The sequence below is a fragment of the Pristiophorus japonicus genome, chromosome 15 (assembly GCF_044704955.1).
Source record: "Pristiophorus japonicus isolate sPriJap1 chromosome 15, sPriJap1.hap1, whole genome shotgun sequence".
NCBI classification, from domain to species: domain Eukaryota; kingdom Metazoa; phylum Chordata; class Chondrichthyes; family Pristiophoridae; genus Pristiophorus; species Pristiophorus japonicus.
The window spans coordinates 120,334,413-120,355,692 of record NC_091991.1 but is presented as its reverse complement, the minus strand read 5'-3'; positions in this window follow the sequence as shown (position 1 = coordinate 120,355,692).

Genomic DNA, 21,280 nt, shown 5'->3' with positions numbered 1-21,280 from the left:
GGAACTACAGACTGGTTAGCCTGACATCAGTAGTAGGGAAAATGCTGGAGTCTATGTAAAGGATGTGATAATAGCACACTTAGATTTTATCAACAGGATTAAACAAAGTCAACATGGATTTATGAAAGGAAAATCATTTTTGACAAACCTACTGGAGTTTTTTGAGGATGTAACTGATAAAATAGATAAGGGAGAACCAGTGGATGTAATGTATTTGGATTTTCAGAAGGCCTTTGATAAGGTCCCACATAAGAGGTTAGTGTGCAAAATTAAAGCACATAGGATTGGGGATAATTTATTGGCATGGATTGAAAATTGGTTAACTGACAAGAAACAGAGAATAAACGGGTCTTTTTCGGGGTGGCAGGCAGTGACTAGTGGGGTACCACAGGGATCAGTGCTTGGGCCCCAGCTATTCACAATATATATAAATGATTTGGATGAGGGAACCAAATGTAATATTTCCAAGTTTGCTGATGACACAAAACTAGGTGGGATTGTGAGTAGTGAGAAGGATGCAAAGATGCTGCAAGGCGATTTAGACAGGTTGAGTGAGTGGGCAAACACATGGCAGATGCAGTATAACGTGGATAAATGTGAAGTTATCCACTTTGGTTGGAAAAACATAAGGACAAAGTATTATTTAAATGGTGATGGCTTGGGATGTGTTGATGTGCAAAGGGACCAGGGTGTCCTTGTACACCAGTCATTGAAAGCAAACATGCAGTGCAGCAAGCAGTTAGGAAAGTAAATGGTCTGTTGGCCTTCATTGCAAGAGGATTTGAGTAGAGAGCAAGGATGTCTTACTACAGTTATACAGGGCCTTGGTGAGACCACACCTGGAGCATTATGTGCAGTTTTGGTCTCCTTACTGAAGAAAGTATATATTTGCCATGGAGGGAGTGTAGCGAAGGTTCACCAGACTGATTCTTGGGGTGGCAGGACTGCCGTATGAGGAGAGTTTGGGTTGACTAGGCCTGTATTTACTAGAGTTTAGAAGAATGAGAGGGGATCTCAATTGAAACGTATAAAATTCTGACTGGGTTGGACTGGATGTGGGGAGGATATTTCCCCTGGTTGGGAAGTCTAGGGGTCACAGTCTCAGGATATGGGGTAGGAAATTTAGGACCGAGATGAGGAGAAATTTTTTCACTCAGAGGGTGGTGAACCTGTGGAATTCTCTACCACAGAAGGCTGTGGAGGCCAAGTCATTGAATATATTTAAGAGGGAGATCGATAGATTTCTAGAAACAAAAGGCATCAAGGGGTATGGGGAAAAAGTGGTACTATAGTGTTGAACTAGAGGATCAGCCATGATCATATTGAATGGCGGTGCAGGTTCGAAGGGCCGAACGGCCCACTACTGCTCCTATTTTCTATGTCTATGCCATTCCGAGGGCCTAGCCTTGCTGCCACCACTGGAGGAAAAATGCAGGTGCAAATGAAGGAGAGGAGGAAGAAGAAAATGTTGAGGAAGATGAAGGCCAAGCATTGCTGCCAGAGCCTTAAGGCAACACATTATTGAAAGCAAACCTTCCCCCCCAACACTCCTGGGGCTGGATTTTCGGCTTCGATGTTTTTGGGGCGGTAATGGCGGCGGGGCAGTAAAGTTTGCGCCCGGGAACAGTTTGCGCCTCAGTAAGTAAAATTGGGCAGTTGGGCCCAGAGTTTGGGGGTGCAGCACTAAGGGAGGCATTGTACCCCTCTCTTGGGCTTTAGCATGGCAAGCTCCCGAGCTAAAGAGCCGAGCCGGGAGCGCTTCGAGAGACGCCACGGATGAATAAAAAAGCCACAAAAACATTCCCAAGGCATTGCCCACGCCACCACAACACAAATTGCAAAAAAATGTTAAAGAAATAACAAATGAGGAATTTCTTCTCTCAGAGGGTCATGAATCTTTGGAATTTCTCCCCCAGAGAGCTGTGGAGGCTGGGTCATTGAATGTATTTAAGGTGGAGATAGACAGATTTTTGAACAATAAGGGAGTCAAGGGTTATGGGGAGCGGGTGGGGAAGTGGAGTCCAGGCCAAGATCAGATCAGCCGATCTTATTGAATGACGGAGCAGGCTCGAGGGGCCAAATGGCCTACTTCTGCTCCTATTTCTTATGTTCTTATGTTCTTCTGACACTTTCCGCTTTCTCCTCTCCCCGGAATGTGGCATGACCAAAATCAAACCCCCCCCCCCCCCCCGCAGCACATGAAGACACATGTAGCATCATAAGTCACACAATTGTGAATCGCAAGCACATAGGTAATTTCTATGCTGAGGATTCTACGTTGGTGAATTTGGGCATCTATCGGTTTATTGTACTTACGCGCACATTATTTGCTTCCACCCTTTCTTTTGATAAATCACAGTTGGGTTTGGAAAATAATGCAGGCAAATGAAGGAACATTGCTTACTTAGGTTGTTAGTTATGCATCAGTTATTTCAAAAACCTATACCCAGATTCAGCATTAGAATAAGGAAGTTAACAGTCATGCGATCTTAAAAAAGTGAATCTTCATGTGAGCTTTGCTATATCTCATTTTGTCTTATGTTTAAGTAAAATACGTGTGCACTTTGGAAGGGTGGAGCTCAACATTGCTCAAGGTATTCAGTTCTTTTGCTAGACGTAGAGATGATGTTTACATTTGTGGGGGAGACCAAAGCTAGGGTCCATAATTATAAGATAGTCACTAATAAATAGGGAATTCAAGAGAAACCTCTTTACCGAAAGAGTGGTAAGAATATGGAACTCACTATCACCAGGAGTAGTTTAGGGAAATAGTACGGATGTATTTAAGGGGAAGCTAGGTAAGTACCTGAGGGAGAAAGATGTGATATCTTCCTTACGGCATCACAAACACACAGACTACAAGATGGCTCTACAGGAACTTGTCATCATGTGACTTGTCACATGATCCTTTTATTGTATTTACATGAGTAGTTGCATTACCACAGTAGTCCACTAGATGGAGCAGTAGTCCACTAGGGGGAGCTCTATATTACAAAAGGAATAGAAGGATATGCTGATAGGGTAAGATTAAGAGGGGCTACGGAGAATATACACCGGCATAGACCCGTTGGGCCAAATGGCCTGAGTCTGTGCTGCAGACTCTATGTAATTCTATAATACTTTCTAATCTTCTGTTCTGAATGGGGGTAAAACAAGCAGAAACTCTACAATTGTTATAGACTGTGATAAAAGCACACAACGTTCCTACGGTCACACCATAATGCAGTGTTTTGCTAACCTGAATCCTAGCAGAATACAGCACATGCAAAGGAGAACTGAAAAAAGAAATAATAGGGGCAAAGAGAATGCATGAGAAAAGATTAGCGGCAATACCAAAGGGAATCCACATTTTTTTAATCAACAGATAAAGAGTAAAAGGATAGTCAAAGGAAGGTTGGGGCTGATTAGAGACAATAAATGAAATCTTCTTCTGGCGTCCAAGGGCATGACTGAGGGATTAACTGACTTTGTATCTGCCTTTACAAAAGAGGACGTTGCCAATGTCACATTAAAGGAGGCAGTAGAGAAATAGTTAGGATAGAAATAGATAATAAAGAGGGAGCTACTTAAGCAATTATTCGCATTCAATGTAGAAAAGTCAAACAGCCCGTTTTAAAAAAAATTCATCCATGCAATGTGGGCGTCGCTGGTGTGGCGGGAATGTTACTTGCCACTCATCAGCCCAAGCTTGAATGTCATCCAGGTCTTGCTGCATGCAGGCACGGACAGCAACTGAGGAGTTGAAAATGGAACTGAACACTGTGCACCATCAGCGAACATCCCCACTTCTGTCCTTCTGATGGAGGGTAGGTCTTTAATGAAGCAGCTCAAGATAGTTGGTCCTAGGACTCAGCCCTGAGGAACTCCTGCAGCAATGTCTTGGGGCTTAGATGGTTGGCCTCCAACAACCATCTTCCTTTGTGCTAGGTTATTGACGACTTTTAAAAATTCATTTACGGGATGTGGGCATTGCTGGCAAGGTCAGCATTTATTACTCATCCCTAGTTGCCCTTGAGAACATGGTGGTGAGCCGCCTTCTTGAACCGCTGCAGTTTTGTTTTTCCACAGACAACTGAGTGGCTTGCTAGGCCATTTCAGAGTGCTGTTAGAGTCAACCACATTGCTCTGGAGTCAAATATAGGCCAGACCAGGGGGTAAGGGCGGCAGATTTCTTTCCCTGAAGGACATTAGTGTCCTAGATGGGTTTTTAAGACAATCTGGTAGTTTCATGGTGACGATTACTGATACTCGCTTTTTATTCCAGATTTAGTTAATTAACTGAATTCAAATTCTCCAGCTGCTCTGGTGGGATTTAAACTCATGTCATCGGATCATTAGTCCAGACCTCTGTACAATAGTCCAGTAACATAACCACTATGCTACCGTACACTACCCTGAGGAACTCCTACAGCGATGTCCTGGGGCTGAGATGATTGACTTCCTTCCAACAACCAAAATCCTCTTCCTTCGTGCTGAATATGATTCCAGTCAGTGAAGAGTTTCCCCCCCGATTCCCATTGATTTCAATTTTACTCGGGCTTCTTGCTGCCACACTCAGTGAAATGCTGCCTTGATGTCAAGGGCAGTCACTCTCACCTCACCTCTGGAATTCAGTTCTTTTGTCCATGTTTGGACCAAGACTGTAATGAAGTTTGGAGCCAAGTGGTCCTGGCAGAACCGAAACTGAGCATCGGTGAGCAGGTTATTGGTGAGTAAGTGACGCTTGGCAGCACTTTCGACGACACCTTCCATCACTTTGCTGATGATTGAGATTAGTCTGATGTGGTAGTAATTGGTCGGATTGGATTTGTCCTGCTTTTTGTGGATGGGACATACATGGCAATTTTCCACTTTGCCGGTTGTTGTAGCTGTACTGGAACGGCTTGGCTAGAGGTGTGGCGAGTTCTCAAGTGCAAGTGTTCCGCACGACAACTGGGATGTTGTTGGGGCCCATAGCCTTTGCTGTATCTAATGCACTCAGCTGTTTTTTGATATCACATGGAGTGAATCGAATTGGCTGACTTCTGTGATGGTGGGGACCTCAGGAGGAGGCTGAGATGGATCATCCACTTGACACTGCGGCTGAAGATGGTTGCAAATGCTTCAGCCTTGTCTTTTGCACTCATGTGCTGGGCTCCGTCATCATTGAAGATGGGGATGTTCATGGAGCCTCCTCTTCCTGTTACTTGTTTAATTGTCCACTACCATTCACGACTGGATGTGGCAGGACTGCAGAGCTTTGATCTGATCTGTTGATTGTGGGATCGCTTAGCTTGGTCTATAGCATACTGCTTCTGCTGTTTAGCATGCATGTAGTCCTGTGTTGTAGCTTCACCAGGTTGGCACCTCATTTTTAGATACATCTGGTGCTGCTCCTTGCATGTTCTTCTACACTCCTCATTGAACCAGGATTGGTCCACTGGCTTGTTGGTAATGTGAGCATGCTGAGGGATGGAGTCGAGAAAACTCGAGTCAAAGGCAGAGTCTCGATTGAGAAAATCTTTGAAGTGCTCCTTCCAGTGGGCCATGACTGCCTCGGTGTCCTTGATGAGTGTTTCCCTGTTCTTGGTCAGCAGTGGAGTAGGACCTTGGGTGTTTGAACCATCGGTGGCCTTGACTGCGATGAAGAATCCTCGTACATCATGGCTGTCGGCCACATTGTTCGCATGCCAGGCATGAGACTCCCAAAGCAAGCGCCCTACTTGGAACTCCTTTATGGCAAACGAGTCAAAGGTGGGCAGAGGAAACGTTACAAGGACACCCTCAAAGCCTCCCTGATAAAATGCAACATCCCCACTGATACCTGGGAGTCCCTGGCCAAAGACCACCCTAAGAGGAGGAAGTGCATCCGGGAGGGCGCTGAGCACCTCGAGTCTCATCGTCGAGAGCATGCAGAAACCAAGTGCAGGCAGCGGAAAGAGCGTGTGGCAAACCTGTCCCACCCACCCCTTCCCTCAACGACTATCTGTCCCATCTGTGACAGGGACTGTGGTTCTCGTATTGGACTGTTCAGCCACCAAAGGACTCATTTTTAGAGTGGAGGCAAGTCTTCCTCGGTTGCGAGGGACTGCCTATGATGATGATGATGATGATGATGGTAATGATAGACTGAGGGACATGCCAGGCTATGAGGTTACAGATTGTGCTGCTGCTGATGGTCCACAGCCCCTCATGGATGCCCAGTTTTGAGCTGCTCGATCTGTTCTGAATCTATCCCATTTAGCACGGTGGTGGTGCCACATAACACCATGGATGGTGTCCTCAGTGTGAAGACGGGACTTCACCTCCACAAGGACAGTGTGGTGGTCACTCCTACCAATACTATCATGGACAGATGCACCTGCGTCAGGTACATTGGTGAAGATGGGGTCAAGTGGGTTTTTCCCTCGTGTTGGTTCTCTCACCACCTGTTGCAGGCCCAGTCTGGCAGCTATGTCCTGCAGGACTCGGACAGCTCGGTCAGTAGTGGTGCTATAGAGCCATTCTTGGCGATGGACATTGAAGACCCCCACCCAGAGTATATTCTGTGCCCTTGCTACTCTCAGTGCTTCTTCTAAGTTGTCTTCAACATGAAGAGTACTGATTCATCAGCTGATGGAGGGCGGTAGGTAGTAATCAGCAGGAGGTTTCCTTTCCCATGTTTGACTTGATGCCATGAGACTTCATGGGGTCCAGAGTCAATGCTGATGACTCTCAGGGCCACTGACTGTATACCACTGTGCTGTCACCCCTGGTGGGTCTGCCCTGCCGGTGGGACAGGACATAGTGGTGATGGAGGAGTCTGGGACGTTGACTGATAGGAAAGGTTCTGTGAGCATGACTACATCAGGCTGTTCCTTGTCTGTGGGACAGCTCTCCCAATTTCACCAGACGTTAATTAGGAGGACTTTGCAGGGTCGACTAGGCTGGGTGTGCCTTTGTCATGTCTGGATCTGGTGCCTAGGTCGTGCTGGGTGGTCTGTCTGATATTACTCCTATTATTGTTTTTTGTGGCTGTTTGGTACAACTGAGTATCATGCTCGGCCATTGCTGTTGGTCTGGAGTCACATATAAGCCAGACCAGTTATAGACAGCAAATGGGTTTTTATGACAATCCGGTAGTTTCATGGTCTCCATTACTGATATTAGCTTTTTATTCCAGATTTATTTAAGCAACTGAATTTAATTTCCACAGCTGCCATGATGATGATCTCATGCCTCCAGATCATTATTCCAGGCCTCTGGATTATTAGTCCAGTAACACACCACTATACCACCATATCCTAGATGGGATGCATCCTAAGTTCCTGAGGGAAGTAAGGCTGTAAATCGCAGAGGCTTTGGCCACAATCTTTCAATCCTCCTCAGATCTGGGAGTGGTGTCAGATGCATTTTAGAATCATGGAATGATACTCCACAGAGGGAGACCATTCGACCCATTGCGCCTGTAACAGCTCTTTGAAAGCACTAGCCCATTAGTCCCATTTCCCCGCCCTTTCCCCATGGCCCTGCAAATGTTTCCCTTTTAAGTATGTATCCGATTCCCGTTTGAAAGTTGCTATTGAATCTGCTTCCATCACCCTTTTAGGCCGTGTGTTCCAGATCATGACAGCTTGCTGCGTCAAATAAATTCTCCTCATCTCGCCTCTGGTTCTTTTGCCAATTACCTTAAATTTGTGTCCTCTAGTTACCGACCCTTCTGCCAGGAGAAACAATTTCTCCTTATTTACTCTATCAAAACCGTACATGATCTTGAACACCTCTATTAAATCTCCCCTTAACCTTCTCAGAGGTAAGGAAAACAACCACAGCTTCTCCAGTCTCTCCACGTAACTGAAGTTCTGCATCTCTGGTACCATTTGAGTTAACATCATTGCTTCCTTTCCAAGGCCTTGAATCCTTCTTACATCCAGATTGGCCACAATACTCCAGCTGGGGCCCTAACCAGTGATTTATAAAGGTTTAGCATAACTTCCTTGCTTTTGTACTCTATTCTCAACTTGTTCTGCCACCTTAAAGAGTTGTGTACATAAACCCCCAGGTCTATCTGTTCTTGCACCCTCTTAAAAACTGTATATTTAGTTTATATTGCCTATCCTCATTCTTCCTACAAAAATACATCACTTCACTTTTCTCTGCATTCAATTGCATCTGCCCTGTATCTGCCTATTTTACCAGTCTGCCTATGTCCTCATGAAGTCTGTTACTCACTGGTTAAAACTTTTCTGAGCTTCATGTCATCTGCAAGCTTGTAAATGATGCCCTGTATTCCCAAGTCCAGGTTATTAATGTCATGTATGTAGACCATGTATACTAACTGTATAGTCACAGAGGGCACTGCGGTGGGAGACCTGAGGGTCACCTGCATAGATGTGCAGGGCCCAGTATAAAAGGCTGCCCACCATGCTTGTGCCTCACTCTGGAGTTACAATAAATGGGACTAAGGTCACAATAGCTCAAGTACAATATTAGACCTCGTGGAATCATTCATAAGAGTATTAAAGACATAACAACTGGCGACGAGATTATGAACTTTCACGCAAAAATGACGAACGTTGGTGCATTAGAAAAGTTCTCAGAGGGTGAAGATTGGGAAGCCTTTATGGAGCGGCTCGACCAATATTTCGTAACAAACGACCTGGTAGGCGATGATCCAGCCACGCTGGCAGATAAGCGCAGAGCTATCCTGTTGACCAGTTGTGGGCCCGCGGTCTATGACCTTGTCAGGGACTTGCTTGCACCAGAGAAAACAATGACCAAGTCATACAAGGAGCTGAAAGTACTCATTTGGGACCAACTCAAACCGAAGGAGAGCAGCCTCACGGCCAGGCATCGATTTTATACACACCGCCGCCCCGAGGGCCAGGAAATCGCGAAGTACGCTGCCGACCTCAAGAGGATGGCAGAACAGTGTGAATTCGGCGCATCCCTCGCCGATGCGTTGCAGGACATCTTCGTAATTGGCATCAGTCATGAGGCCCTTCTTCACAGGTTACTGTCTGCCGAAACCACCGTCACTCTGCAGAAGGCCATCAGCATCAGCCAGGCGTTCATGATCTCAAGCTGCAGCTCCAAGCAGATGATGACTCACTTTCAGGACTCAAACCCGGCAAGTACTGTAAATAGAATGGCGCCTTTCACAGGCAGAACTGTTGAACGTGAATCTGCCCAGGGCAGAGTGGACAGGCCCCCGAGTTCTTTAACTCAGAGTCCGCCGAGAGGTGCAAACGTAAGTCGAGTAGCACCATGCTGCCGTTGCGGAGGTAATCACAGGGCTCATCAGTGTTAGTTCAGAGACTATGTGTGCAAAGGCTGCAGCACAAAGGGCCATCTCCAGCGAATGTGCAAAAGGGCTGTGACTCACCACGTGGAAGAGGAGTCAGCAGATGGCTGTGACTCCAGCGCGGATTACGAGGAGATGGCTAGAGAGGCAGTTCAGTCCCATGACGAAGTGTATGGAATATATACCTGCACCACAGATTGTCCTCCAGTGATAATGGAAGTCGAGATAAATGACATTCCAGTCTTCATGGCAGTGGACACGTGGGCGAGTCAGTCAGTAATGAGCCAGGAAGCCTTTGAGAGGCTATGGAACGATCAAGCTGAACGACCCAAGCTGGTCCCGGTTCAGGCAAAGCTGCGCATCTACACCAAGGAACTGATGTCAGTTGTTGGTAGTGGGGATGTAAGTATATCCCATGATGGCACGGTGCACAATTTACCATTGTGGATTGTTTCAGGTGATAGACCAACGCTACTTGGAAGAAGATGGATGAGAAAGATTCATTGGAACTGGGAAGACTTCATTCCTCCAGTGATCGACATCCCATGTGCTCAGAGGCAGAGCAAGCCCCCACCTTCAGTTGGACCAGGCGCCGGAGAGCAGATCCACGCAGCCCCCGAGGCACAGACCGCTCATCACGACTGCGTGGCGATGATCCGGCTGAGACGACCCGAACGCTCCTTCCCAGTTTCAGTGGCAGGATTCCTGGGGTGGAAGATTGGATATGAGGGCGCCTTCCCAGCTTCAGTGGCAGAATCCCTGGGAAAGAATATCGCAGCAGTCGACATCATGGACAGGGAAAAGATGGCATCCAAACCATGAGGTGCAGCGCTAATGGAGCAACGACACGTGGGTCCACGCAAGGAAGACGATTGGGGTAACAGTAGTAAGGTCATTTTAAAGGAGGCCACCAACCCGCCATTTTTGAATGAACCGCTTGAAATTGGTAACAAATATAAAAGTCCAGCTGTAATGAGCAAAATGTTGTTGAGCGATGTCGGGTGCAAATTGTAATCAGCCAATGTAGCGGGCGAACACCTAACGGTCTTTTACAGGTCCAACGGGCTACCCAATGCTGTAGCCTGTGTCTCCGGGACCAGACGATGCATCATAAAGTGTTCCCACAGCTGACAGAAGTAGAAAAGCCGCAGAGTAAACGATCCCCAGAGAGCAGAGGCACCGGTAGCGATACCCTGCCTCAGATCGGTTTAACATTGCAGGCACCCAATGACATGAACCGCCACGGGCCAGAAACAGTAAACTGCGCCTATGCTTACAGTCGGCTACCGTCGCCCACCGCCCGGGTGGAAAGGGCTCAGCCCACAAACCCACTCGCCACCACGGCAATGCCCAAGAGCAAAGGGTCACCCGCAACGGCTCCTCCGAACGGGACCTGGATCAGTCAGGATCCCAAACGAGAGAGTGCTCACAACGGTGCCCTCAGGGAAAGCAAGTCAGCAGTCCTCTGCGAACTGTTAGACAAGACGAGGCAGCCCCACCGCCACTTAGATGAAACGCTCACTCGCTCAGACCGCTTCCCAGGGAGCAGCAACGACACTGTGCAAATGAAAAGAACAGGGAGGTCACAGACACATCTGCTGTCTTTGGACCTGCCCGACACTAGGAGTAACGGCAAGAGCCCTGAGCTCCGGCAACTCGAGCAAAATGAGCTCACCTCACCCACAGACCCACTAGCATGGGGCGCTGCGCCGTCATCAGATGACCCGGATCTCATCCGGCCGTGCTGGAACGAGACTGTCCTTGTGTACCTGTACTGATATACCTGTACTGATCATGCAAATGTACCAAGATATAAATGTAAAACCCATGCGATGAACTTGAATGCAAGTTGCATGTAACGGGTCATTAGCATGATCTCTGTGTTGGGGGGAGAATGGAGTAGTCATGGACTCACAACCAGAAACCACGGGGACCTCGACTGGCAATAAATTTCACTACCAACCCACCCAAGTTAGAAGCGACCCTCCACTGGTCAACCAGGAAGAGCAAAGCCCAGGTATACATCAGAAAAGAAAGTGGTCCGAATACCAGCCCCTGAGGGGCATTACTGTTTCCTTCCCTCCAGTGTGTAAAAAAACATTCACCACGACTCCCTGCTTTCTGTCCCTTAGCCAATTTCGTATCCATGCAGCCACTGCCGCTTTAATCCCATGGGCTTCAATTTTTCTAATAAATCTATTATGTGGTACTTTATCAAACGCCTTTTGAAAGTCCATATACACAGCATCAACCCCACCACCTTCAATTTTTGTTACTTCATCAAATAACTCAATCAATAAGACCTAATAAATGTAATTAACCAAGTAGTAGATGAAACAAAATTAACATTAAAGATGATTCAGTTAGCATTAGACCCTAATTAGGGATGAGGCTTGCACCTGAGATATCTGCGCTCCTCTAATTCTGCCCCCTTGAGCATCCCTGATTATAATCGCTCAACCATTGGTGGCCGTGCCTTCTGTTGCCTAGGCCCTAAGCTCTGGAACTCCCTCCCTAAACCTCTCTATCTCTCTTTCCTCCTTTAAGACGCTCCTTAAAACCTGCCTCTTTGACCAAGCTTTTGAACACCTGCCCTAATTTCTTTTTGTCTGGCTCGGTGTCAAATGTTTTGTCTTATAATGCTCCTGTGAAGCACCTTAAGACACCATAAAAATGCAAGTTGTTCTTTGCACAGCATCCAAAGCTTTCTGTTTGACAAGAACAAAACACAGCAGTCAAGATACAGTGTGACCAGAACACTGCTCGGATTGAGCAAGAGGCACTCAGACTTGTGCTCTACTGATTTGGGAATATAGTTTGAGTTGGGATTTACCCATCAACAACAGTAACTGCACAATGCGATTCAGTGAAGTGCTGAGGCATGATATGTAATTATGTTATTTTTAGAAATATATTCTGCTTACTTTGTTGCTCTAAAGTGACAGAAGGTGATCAGTGTTGAGTCTATCCTTCCCAGGTCATCTGCTCGTCAATTCAATACTGTTCATTGTATGCACGTTCCCCATTTTTACTTCCAACACCTTTCAGTTATAGAATTTGGTCTATCATAAATCTGTTCACATAGAAATTTTGTCTAGGCCCACCAAATTTGATTGTCCTCCTCTCCAATTTAGTGGCAGCATTGTAATGTATGTACCTGTGAGTATGCTCGCAGGTTTGAGGAGCTGTTGAGTTGTGAATGGCTTAGCCAGTCACGTGATGGTCACAACACTCAATAAAACCCCAGTCAGTTGGGTTCAGGGGATCCACAATGAGGCAGGTGGTTGTGAGCCTGGTGGATGAACTGTGATGTGTAGCGTGATTGTTAAGCATTTGCGAATAAACCAACTAGTTCTTAATAGAAAAGCAAAATACTGCAGATGCTGGAATCTAGAATAAAAACAGAAAATGCTGGAAATCTCAGCGGGTCAGGCAGCATCTGTGGAGAGAAAAACAGTGTTAATGTTTCAGGTCGATGACCCTTCGTGAGTTCTTAATAGCAATGCGTTGTTATGAATTCTTAAGCAAAGAACCCATGAAGCAAATATATTACAATCATCAAATTTGAACAGCTTGAATTGCATTTCTACATTCACATCACTTTATGTAAATGAGAACACAGACTCTATTCCCACCAAACTGCTGACCACCCAACTTCCCTTCCTGGTCCCCATCTTAACTGAAATTGTTAATGGTTCCCTCTCCTCAGGTATTGACCCCCTCCACTTCATATCTGCCATCATCAAGCCCTCTCTTCAAAAAACCCACCCTTGACCCATCTTCCCTTACAAACTATCATCCCATCTCCAACCTCCCTTTCCTCTCCAAAGTCCTTAAATATGTTGTCATTTTCCAAATCCATGCCCACCTTTCCCACAGCTCTATGTTTGAATCTCTCCAATCAGGTTTCTGCCCCTGCCACAGTACCGAAACAGCTCTCATCAAAGTCACAAATTACATCCTGTTACTGTGTCTGTGGTAAACTATCACTCCTCATCTTTCTCAACCTGTCTGCAGCCTGTGACACGGTTAACCACACCATCCTCCTCCAATGCCTCTCCTCTGTCATCCAGCTGGGTCCCACTGCACGTGCCTGGTTCCATTCTGATCTATCCAGTCATGGCCAGAGAATCATCTGCAATGGCTTCTCCTCCCACCCATGACTGTTACCTCTGGAATTCCCCAGGGATCGATCCTTGGCCCCCTTCTATTTCTCATCTTCATGCTGCCCCTCAGCGACATCATCCGAAAACACGATAGGTTCCAGCTCTGTATCACCACCACCCCTCTCGACCCCTCCACTGTCTCTGATCTGTCACATTGCTTGTCCGACATCCAGTACTGGATGAGCAGAAATTTTCTCCAACTAAATACATGGTAAGATCGAAGCCATTGCCTTCTGTCCCTGCCACAAACTCCATTCCCTAGTCATCAATTCCATCCCTCTTCCTGGCAACTCTCTGAGGGTAATCCAGACCATTCGCAAACATTGGTGTCATATTTCACCCTGAGATGAGCTTCTGAAAACATATTCGCACCATCACCAAGACTGCCTACTTCCACCTCCATCACATAGCCTGACTCCGCCCCTGCCTCAGCTCATCTGTTCCTGAAACACTTATCTATTCTTTTGTTTCCTCGAGACTTGACTACTCCAATGCTCTATTGGCCGTTCCCCCATCTTCCACCCTACATAAAATTCAGCTCATCCAAAACTCTGCTGTCCGCATCCTAACTCGTACCAAGTCCCGTTCACCCATCTCCCCTGCTTGCTGGCCTACATCAGCTCCCGGTCCAGCAACGCCTCAATTTTAATATTCTCAGCCTTGTTTTCAAACCCCTCCATGGTCTCAAATCTCCCTATCCCTGTCTCCTCCTCCAGCCCCAAAATTCTCAGAGATCTCTGCGCTCCTCTTGGTGTGGGGAAGAGGGGCTTCATTTTATGGGACATTGGCACCAGTACTGGAACAGGAAGGAGCTGTACCGCTGGGATGGGCTGCACCAAAGGTTTGAGCGGAAAGGATAAATAAGGTTCTAGAAAGGACTTGTGGTGGGAGGAGGGCTTGGGCAGGAATAACAATTAAAGTGAAAATAGCCTAAACATGTGACAAAGGGATGGGAGCAAAGTCCAGATCATAAGTAGTGTTAAAGGTAATATAAATACATCAGGTTCAAAAAACAAAGTAGTAAATAATAACAAAATGCAACAGGAATGGTAAAAAGCTAGAAGTGTGATGAGTTAAAAGTGTGAGAAAAACAGCATCAGGGAAAAAGAGCAGGGGAGGGCCTGTTGCCCAAGTCAGTGTTCTGTACACTAATGCACAGAACATAAGGAATGAAACAAGAAATTAGAGGAAAATCCAGCTTAAAGGGCATGCAGTAGTGGGCATCACTGAGACATAGCAATGTGCTGAGCATGACTAGGAGATAAATCTTACAGGCTATATTTAGATAGGACAGGGAAATTGGAAAAGGAGGAGGAGTAGCAACACTGATGAAGAACACTATTACAGCATTAGGAAAAGGGGATTTCAGTGAAGCTGAGCAGGCAGTAGAAACATTCCGGGTAGAATTGAGGAATGGGAAAAGATGGTGCGAGTTGTCTACAGATCTCCTAAAAACAGTGATAAAGTAGTAGAAAGCATAAATGTGGAGATCAAAGAAGCTTGTTACAAAAGCAGAGTGGTTATAATGGGAGACTTTAATAGTTCGTTAAAGGCAAATCATTTCTGACTAAGCTGATTGAGTTCGTTGATGAGGGTTGATGAAGATAGTGCAGAAGATGTTATATATATGGACTATCAAAACCTTCAATCCAAAACTTATCTGAATGATGTGTGTGTCCCATTAAGAGATGCAGACATTGCCACTGTCAGCCTGCTTGCATGCCAGGTTAACCTTGCACTAGGTTTGAAGTTCGCGCATGTGATGTAAAATTGATGTTGCATGCCGAATTACATCACAAAGCCGTCATTTTGTTTGCGACGGCGCTGCCAGTTACCGGCGGTGTAAAGTCAGAAACCAAAATGGCCGCTGCTGCGGACCCGCCTGCTGCTGGCGAAAGAGTGGCAGCCATTGTTTTAGCTCCGTTAAATGGTGCTACAGAGTGGCGCTAAGGCCACGAATTTCTCGCCCAAGAAGCCTTACTACAATTATATAGGGCCTTGGTGAGGCCAAATCTGGAGTACTGCATACAGTTTTGATCTCCTTACCTAAGGAAGGATATACTTGCCTTAGAAGGATTCAAAAAATGTTCACTAGACCGATTCTTGGAATGAGGGGATTGCCCTATGAGGAGAGATTGAGTAGAATAGGCCTATGTTCCCGAGAGTTTAGAAGAATGATAGGTGTGATCTCATTGAAACATACAAAATTCTTACAGGGCTTGACAGGGTAGATGCAGGGAGGATGTTTCCCTTGGTTTGGGAGTCTGGAACCAGGGATCACAGTCTCAGAAAAAGGGGTTGGCCATTTAGGACAGAGATGTAGAGAAATTTCTTCACTCAGAGGGTGCTGGTGAATCGTTGGAATTCTCTATCCCAGAGGGCTGTGGATGCTCAGTCGTTGAGTATAGTCAAGGCAGAGATCGATAGATTTTTGGATACTGAGGAAATCAAAGCATATGGGGATTGTGCGAGAAGGTGGAGCCGAGGTAAATCAGCCATGATCTTGTATGGAGGAGCAAATTAGAAAGGGCTGAAAGGCCTACTCCTGACTCTAAGACATTACGCAAGATAATCTCACCAATTTATAACCTCAAACCCTGGTCACTGTTATAGTTAATACTCATCATCCATTAACACTGATTTATGGTGACACACTAAATTGCCTGTGTAACCGTTGCTTTTTTTTGTTCAGTAACTCTATCCATTAATGAATTGCTATTCAACAGCTAGCTAACTTTGATTGCATTTATGCATGTCTATTAAGTGCTTTTATGTACCCAACTTTAACTTTAGATTGTTGTTTGTAATTAACTAGCAGTGCTCAGTGCATGACTTGTGGTCTGGCTTCTTCCATAATGATTTGACAGTAACAAATTCACTCATTTAGCAACTTGATTGTCGTGAGGATTAGTAAACTAACTTCATTTCAATCCAAACTGGTTCGTGTAAGATGGTCCTAGGATCAGAGTCAGGCATTCTTCATCCCCAAACCCTCCCTGAGAGGTAAGACCCTTAGTAAGGAGTTGGACGAAGAATTGGAGGATTTGTTTGGGACCTCAGCATATATTTGTCAGACCACCGAAACCCCAATTTCTTACAATCATCGTCAGAAAGTTAGAATATGAAACCATCTTCCTACAGGGCTGATTCCTCATCCACTCCTCCAGAGACATGCATAAGAGATGCCTACTCAAAATCAAGATGAGCTTAACAATTCCAGAGATTTCTGTGATTCTACTATGTGCACAGTTGGAATTCACAGATTGTGTTTCTTTTCAACTGTGTATAAATTTACAACTGCAATGGACAGTTGGTGCACATGGGACTGAATTGCTTCGTTACAAAGACTGAATCTAATCAGTAGAGATATTCAGAAATAGAATTATCAAGCAGAAAAAAAGTGTACATTGTGATAAAAAGGTGAGCCCTCTAGCTCTCCGTACAATAGTACGTCACCAGCTGAAATGTATATCATAGGTCAAACAGGAAAGATTAGGAGGACATTATTGTATCATAATATCAATGATTTATTTTAGCTTTCCCCATTAATACCGACAAATAGTTTGTCCTACAGTTTTTTAAAAGGCTAATCGACTCTTCAGTACATTGAGCTGTTTTCCGTTCAAAGCTTGAGGCAGATGTGCATCCGGAAATCTCCAAATATTGGCTCCTGGAAGGGCGATAGCGGGCGATGAATGCGGCTCGGGGAGGAATTGCCGATTTTCTTTATCATTTTATTTGCGGGTTTCATATCTCCACTGCGTCTGAGCGGGCGTGACCTGGTCCCGCATAATGCGATTTCCCCCTCTGCTCTTTAAAGGCCCAGTTCGGAGATGAAACAGAGGAGGACCTTTGGAGCATTGAATTGGCAAAGAAGAAGCAGAGCGTTGGACCATGAGTGAGAGAAGAGGAAAGGCTGACTCACGCTTCTCAGATGCATCTCTGGATGCGCTGCTGGGGGCAGTAAGGAGCAGGAGGGAGATGCTGTTCCAAGTCAGTGGCAAGATGAAGCGTGTTGCCACTACCAGTGTTAATACTGGACTGCAGGACATTGTTGAACTTTCCCCGATGGAGGAAGAGGGACTGAAGAAAAGCAACATCTGAAGCTCCCTCAGGGTTGGCGGAGGCGAGGCTGGCAGTCCAGCGGAGCTGGGTGACCACGTTAACCTTTCACACACACATCTCCCACAGAGCAACTTCACCATCAGGGGGACTCAGAACACTGACAGCTCTGATGAAGTGTTTCATTTGCAGATCAACATTCTCAAAGTTGTAAGCATTGGCGTAAACCTCGACACAGACTTCAGGATTTTGAACTTTTAAGTTTTGGACATTGCTTTTCCATATTTCATTTACTGCAGAAGAGCTGACAGCATGACTGGGACAGGCCCAGGAATGTTCCACAGGAATACACATCAGGCGGGTGGGGATAGTCTGAGATGAGTCAATGGCTGAAAGCAGGAACCTCATTGCAGGTAGATGTCATTTAATGGGATAACCATCAGTGAGAGAGCAGGTAAACTGGTCAGTGCTCAAGCCATCAACCTGGAATGAGATAGCCCCGGAACGCGGGAACTTCAGGACAAAGGAAGCTATCTGCTCGTTGGAGCCTTTATCCCCTGGAAGAGCCCGGTAACAAAGGCACAGGCCAGAGATGTGATTCATGCTCTTTAGTTGGACTGCCTCAGGCAAAGGACTGGTTTCAGCAAGCATTTTTCAACATTTATAAGAGTAGGCAGTTTGCTGCCATATCTCGCTCTCTCTCCTCTTCTACACTTGCTTGCTTCGTTCAATGCATTCAAAGACCAAGCACTCCATCTGGGACAGAGAGAAGAAACCATCATCTACAAGCAAAGAGAGCCTCGCTATTTCAACTGGGAAGCTGACCTGGGAAATGGAAACCACAAATTGGTACGGAACCAAAAGATACGCCTCATCGGGAGAAGCAGCGAGTAAGCCAGAGAAGTAACTGGTGAGCATTATCCCAGCCCCCACCTCCTTAAGACCATCACATAGTTTGAAGGGGTGTTGTGTGTCCCAACCAAGCCTTAGGGATTTAGTGGGGAGGTTCTGCGTGGATCATAGGCGTTCGCACATTCTGTTGGACAGATTCAATGGTGCAGTATTGATCCAAGCAGGGGTGTTGTAGTCGTGGGTACTTCGCGATAGGGGCCTGTTCAGATGGGCCAGGGTGTGTGTTGTACTGTGTTTGTTTGTTTTACACCACCACGGTGTGTTTCACTGGGTGCAGGTGTGTGCTTTAACTTGAATAAAACCATTGTGATGGTTGAGACCGAAAGATCTATCTATAACTATGTATTTCTGTTCACTACTATAATTCCCAGGTCCAGAACTGTTGTAAGGGGAGGTGATTTGAACCCACCAAAGGCAAAACCACTTACAAAGTGCCATCAATTACTACTATCCCTTTCTTCTCTCCTCCAGGGCCAGCATAAAGACCAGGAGCCCCTGATGGGAGAGGATGCGATTCCTCAGAGGAATTAATACCTGCTGAAGATGCACTGTCACACAACACAAGGTCCGCAGGCACCTGCACAGATACCAGCATCTCAGTTGGGCCTTGTAGTCAGGTAGATGGGCCTGCACTTTGTTACTCTCACATCACACGTGAGCAGGAACCGAGAATGATGGCGAGGACAGCTGATGAGGCGACGTGCCAGAGGGGCTCCGTCCTCTGCAGGGCAAAGATACAGAATCCCTGGGGCAGTACTGAAAAGGAGAAAGCTGGAGCCACAGCAAGAACTGTGTGAGATATTGGCAGGCCTGCCAGGCACAAGCGCCACAGCGGCAGAGAGGAAGGAGGAGTCCAACTCCAGCTTGTGTGGGGCGATGTTGCAAGGCTTTCTAACTCTGCAATCTACCATGGAGCGGGTGGTGGCCTCCATGGAAAGTGCAGCAGGCCACTCACCTGAGTCAATGCTGACAGCCACTGGTGCTGGATTCAGGCTCAGACAGTGGCTCTGCAGGTTCTGGGTGCGAACGTCACTCCCGGTCTTGGCAAGATCGTAGAGAGAGTTGATTGGGGCTTCCAAGGCATCACTGATCCCATCCACTCTGCTCTCTGTGAGGGAGGATGGTGGAACGGGCAAGGCAAGTGCAGACCTCTCTCAAAATGTCTGCACAACCCATCCATTGCCATCCCCTCAACCAATACCCAACAGCGCACCTCCACTCCAGCTGACCCAGACGAAAACTCTGAGGTTGGTGACCAGCAGCCTTCCCCTATCTCTGCTGAAGCCACAGGGGCAGCACTATGTAGAAGTGACAGGCAGACAGAGGGTTAATACATGGGCGTCACATGCTTTTTGTCTTGAACCATTGATTTGTTCATCACATTAACCATGTGTCACTCACATCATTCCCGTGTGTCTCATAATCGAATGCAGACTTCACAGTCAGCTTCTCATTTAATGCACGCGGAAGGTCGAGAGATGTTTTGAGTGGGGGATGTTGGACCAGGCATTGAGGGTCACATGACTGCTTGTGCGAGGGGGTATGGTTGGTAGGACAACAATGGTGCCATTGACATTGGTCTAACTAAACCTACGTGCAATTAAAGCATCCCTTGCATCATGGACAGCTCTGTGTTCCAGTGGGCGTATGTCCGTATCCCCAAGTTCGCCATTATCATAGCTCTCCTCATCTGATGAGGTGTCATGAGTGCCTTCTTCATCCTGCAGCTCCCGACCTCTTTGTTGTGGAATGTTGTGCAGGACCCATCATGCGACAATGATCCATGACACTCAGGCTGGTGCATACTGCAGAGAACATCCAGACCTGTTTAGGCACCTGAACCTTAACTGCAGCATGTCGATGGCTTGCTCGATATCACATTCCGTGGTGATGTGGCTGGTGCTGTATCTCTCCCGCTGTTGAGTAGAGGGATTCCTCAGAGGTAGCATGAGCCACAGTTGAAGGGAGTGTCCCTTGTCCCCAAGCAGCCACCTTGTCAGGTATGTCCCAGGTAGAGACATTGAGGAGATATTCGATTACCGCAGTATGAAGACATCATGGCAGGTCCCAGCGAATCGTGTGTAGATTTGCAAAAACTACTTTCCATGATTGCAGACGTGTTGAACATTGAAGGCGTGGAAGCCCTAATGGTTCACAAATGTTCCAGGTTGGTGGGGGGCTGCTCTGCGTGCAATCTATGGCGCCCTGCACCTGTGGGAAGCTTGTCAGAGATGTGAACCCTAAGGCTTGCTCTGTCTGACTGCCTTCATCACATGGAAACATTACTGGCCCTGGAAAATAGTCCATCCATGAATGCATTTATGAGCTGCCGACTGTAAAATCCTTGACATGTCTTCTGTCGCAGCAGGAAGGAGGCGGAAGACGGTTGTTACTTTAGCTGCCACTGGCATTGCATGGCGGCCTGATCCAGCTGACATAAGGTCTTCCTCTCGGAGATTGTGGAGGTTGGTGAACGACTGCCGTGTAACGTGGCGTCTCCTCAAGCACTGCTCCTCCGAGGGGGTCAAGGACACTGAGCCTCTGCCTGTACACCCTGTTGAGTGGGTCTGGCCTTGTGCCAGCCTGAGCCCTATGTTGCTGCCTTCTCTGCTGTCCACCTGCAGCTCCCTCCTCAGCTTACTCTTGCTGTCAATGCTCCTCTTCATCAGTCCAGAACACTGCAGCAATGGCAGCACCAATAACGAACCTCTCCTTTGCCAACTCTGGCGTCTCAGACTCATTGTCTGAAGCCATGTACTGTAACCAAACACAAGGAATCGAGGAAGCATCTGTGGGTGCAGAAGCTTTCACATGGGAACATAATTAAGCGCCTGAATAAATAACCTGCAGATCTCACCTCCATTTTCTTGGCAACCTT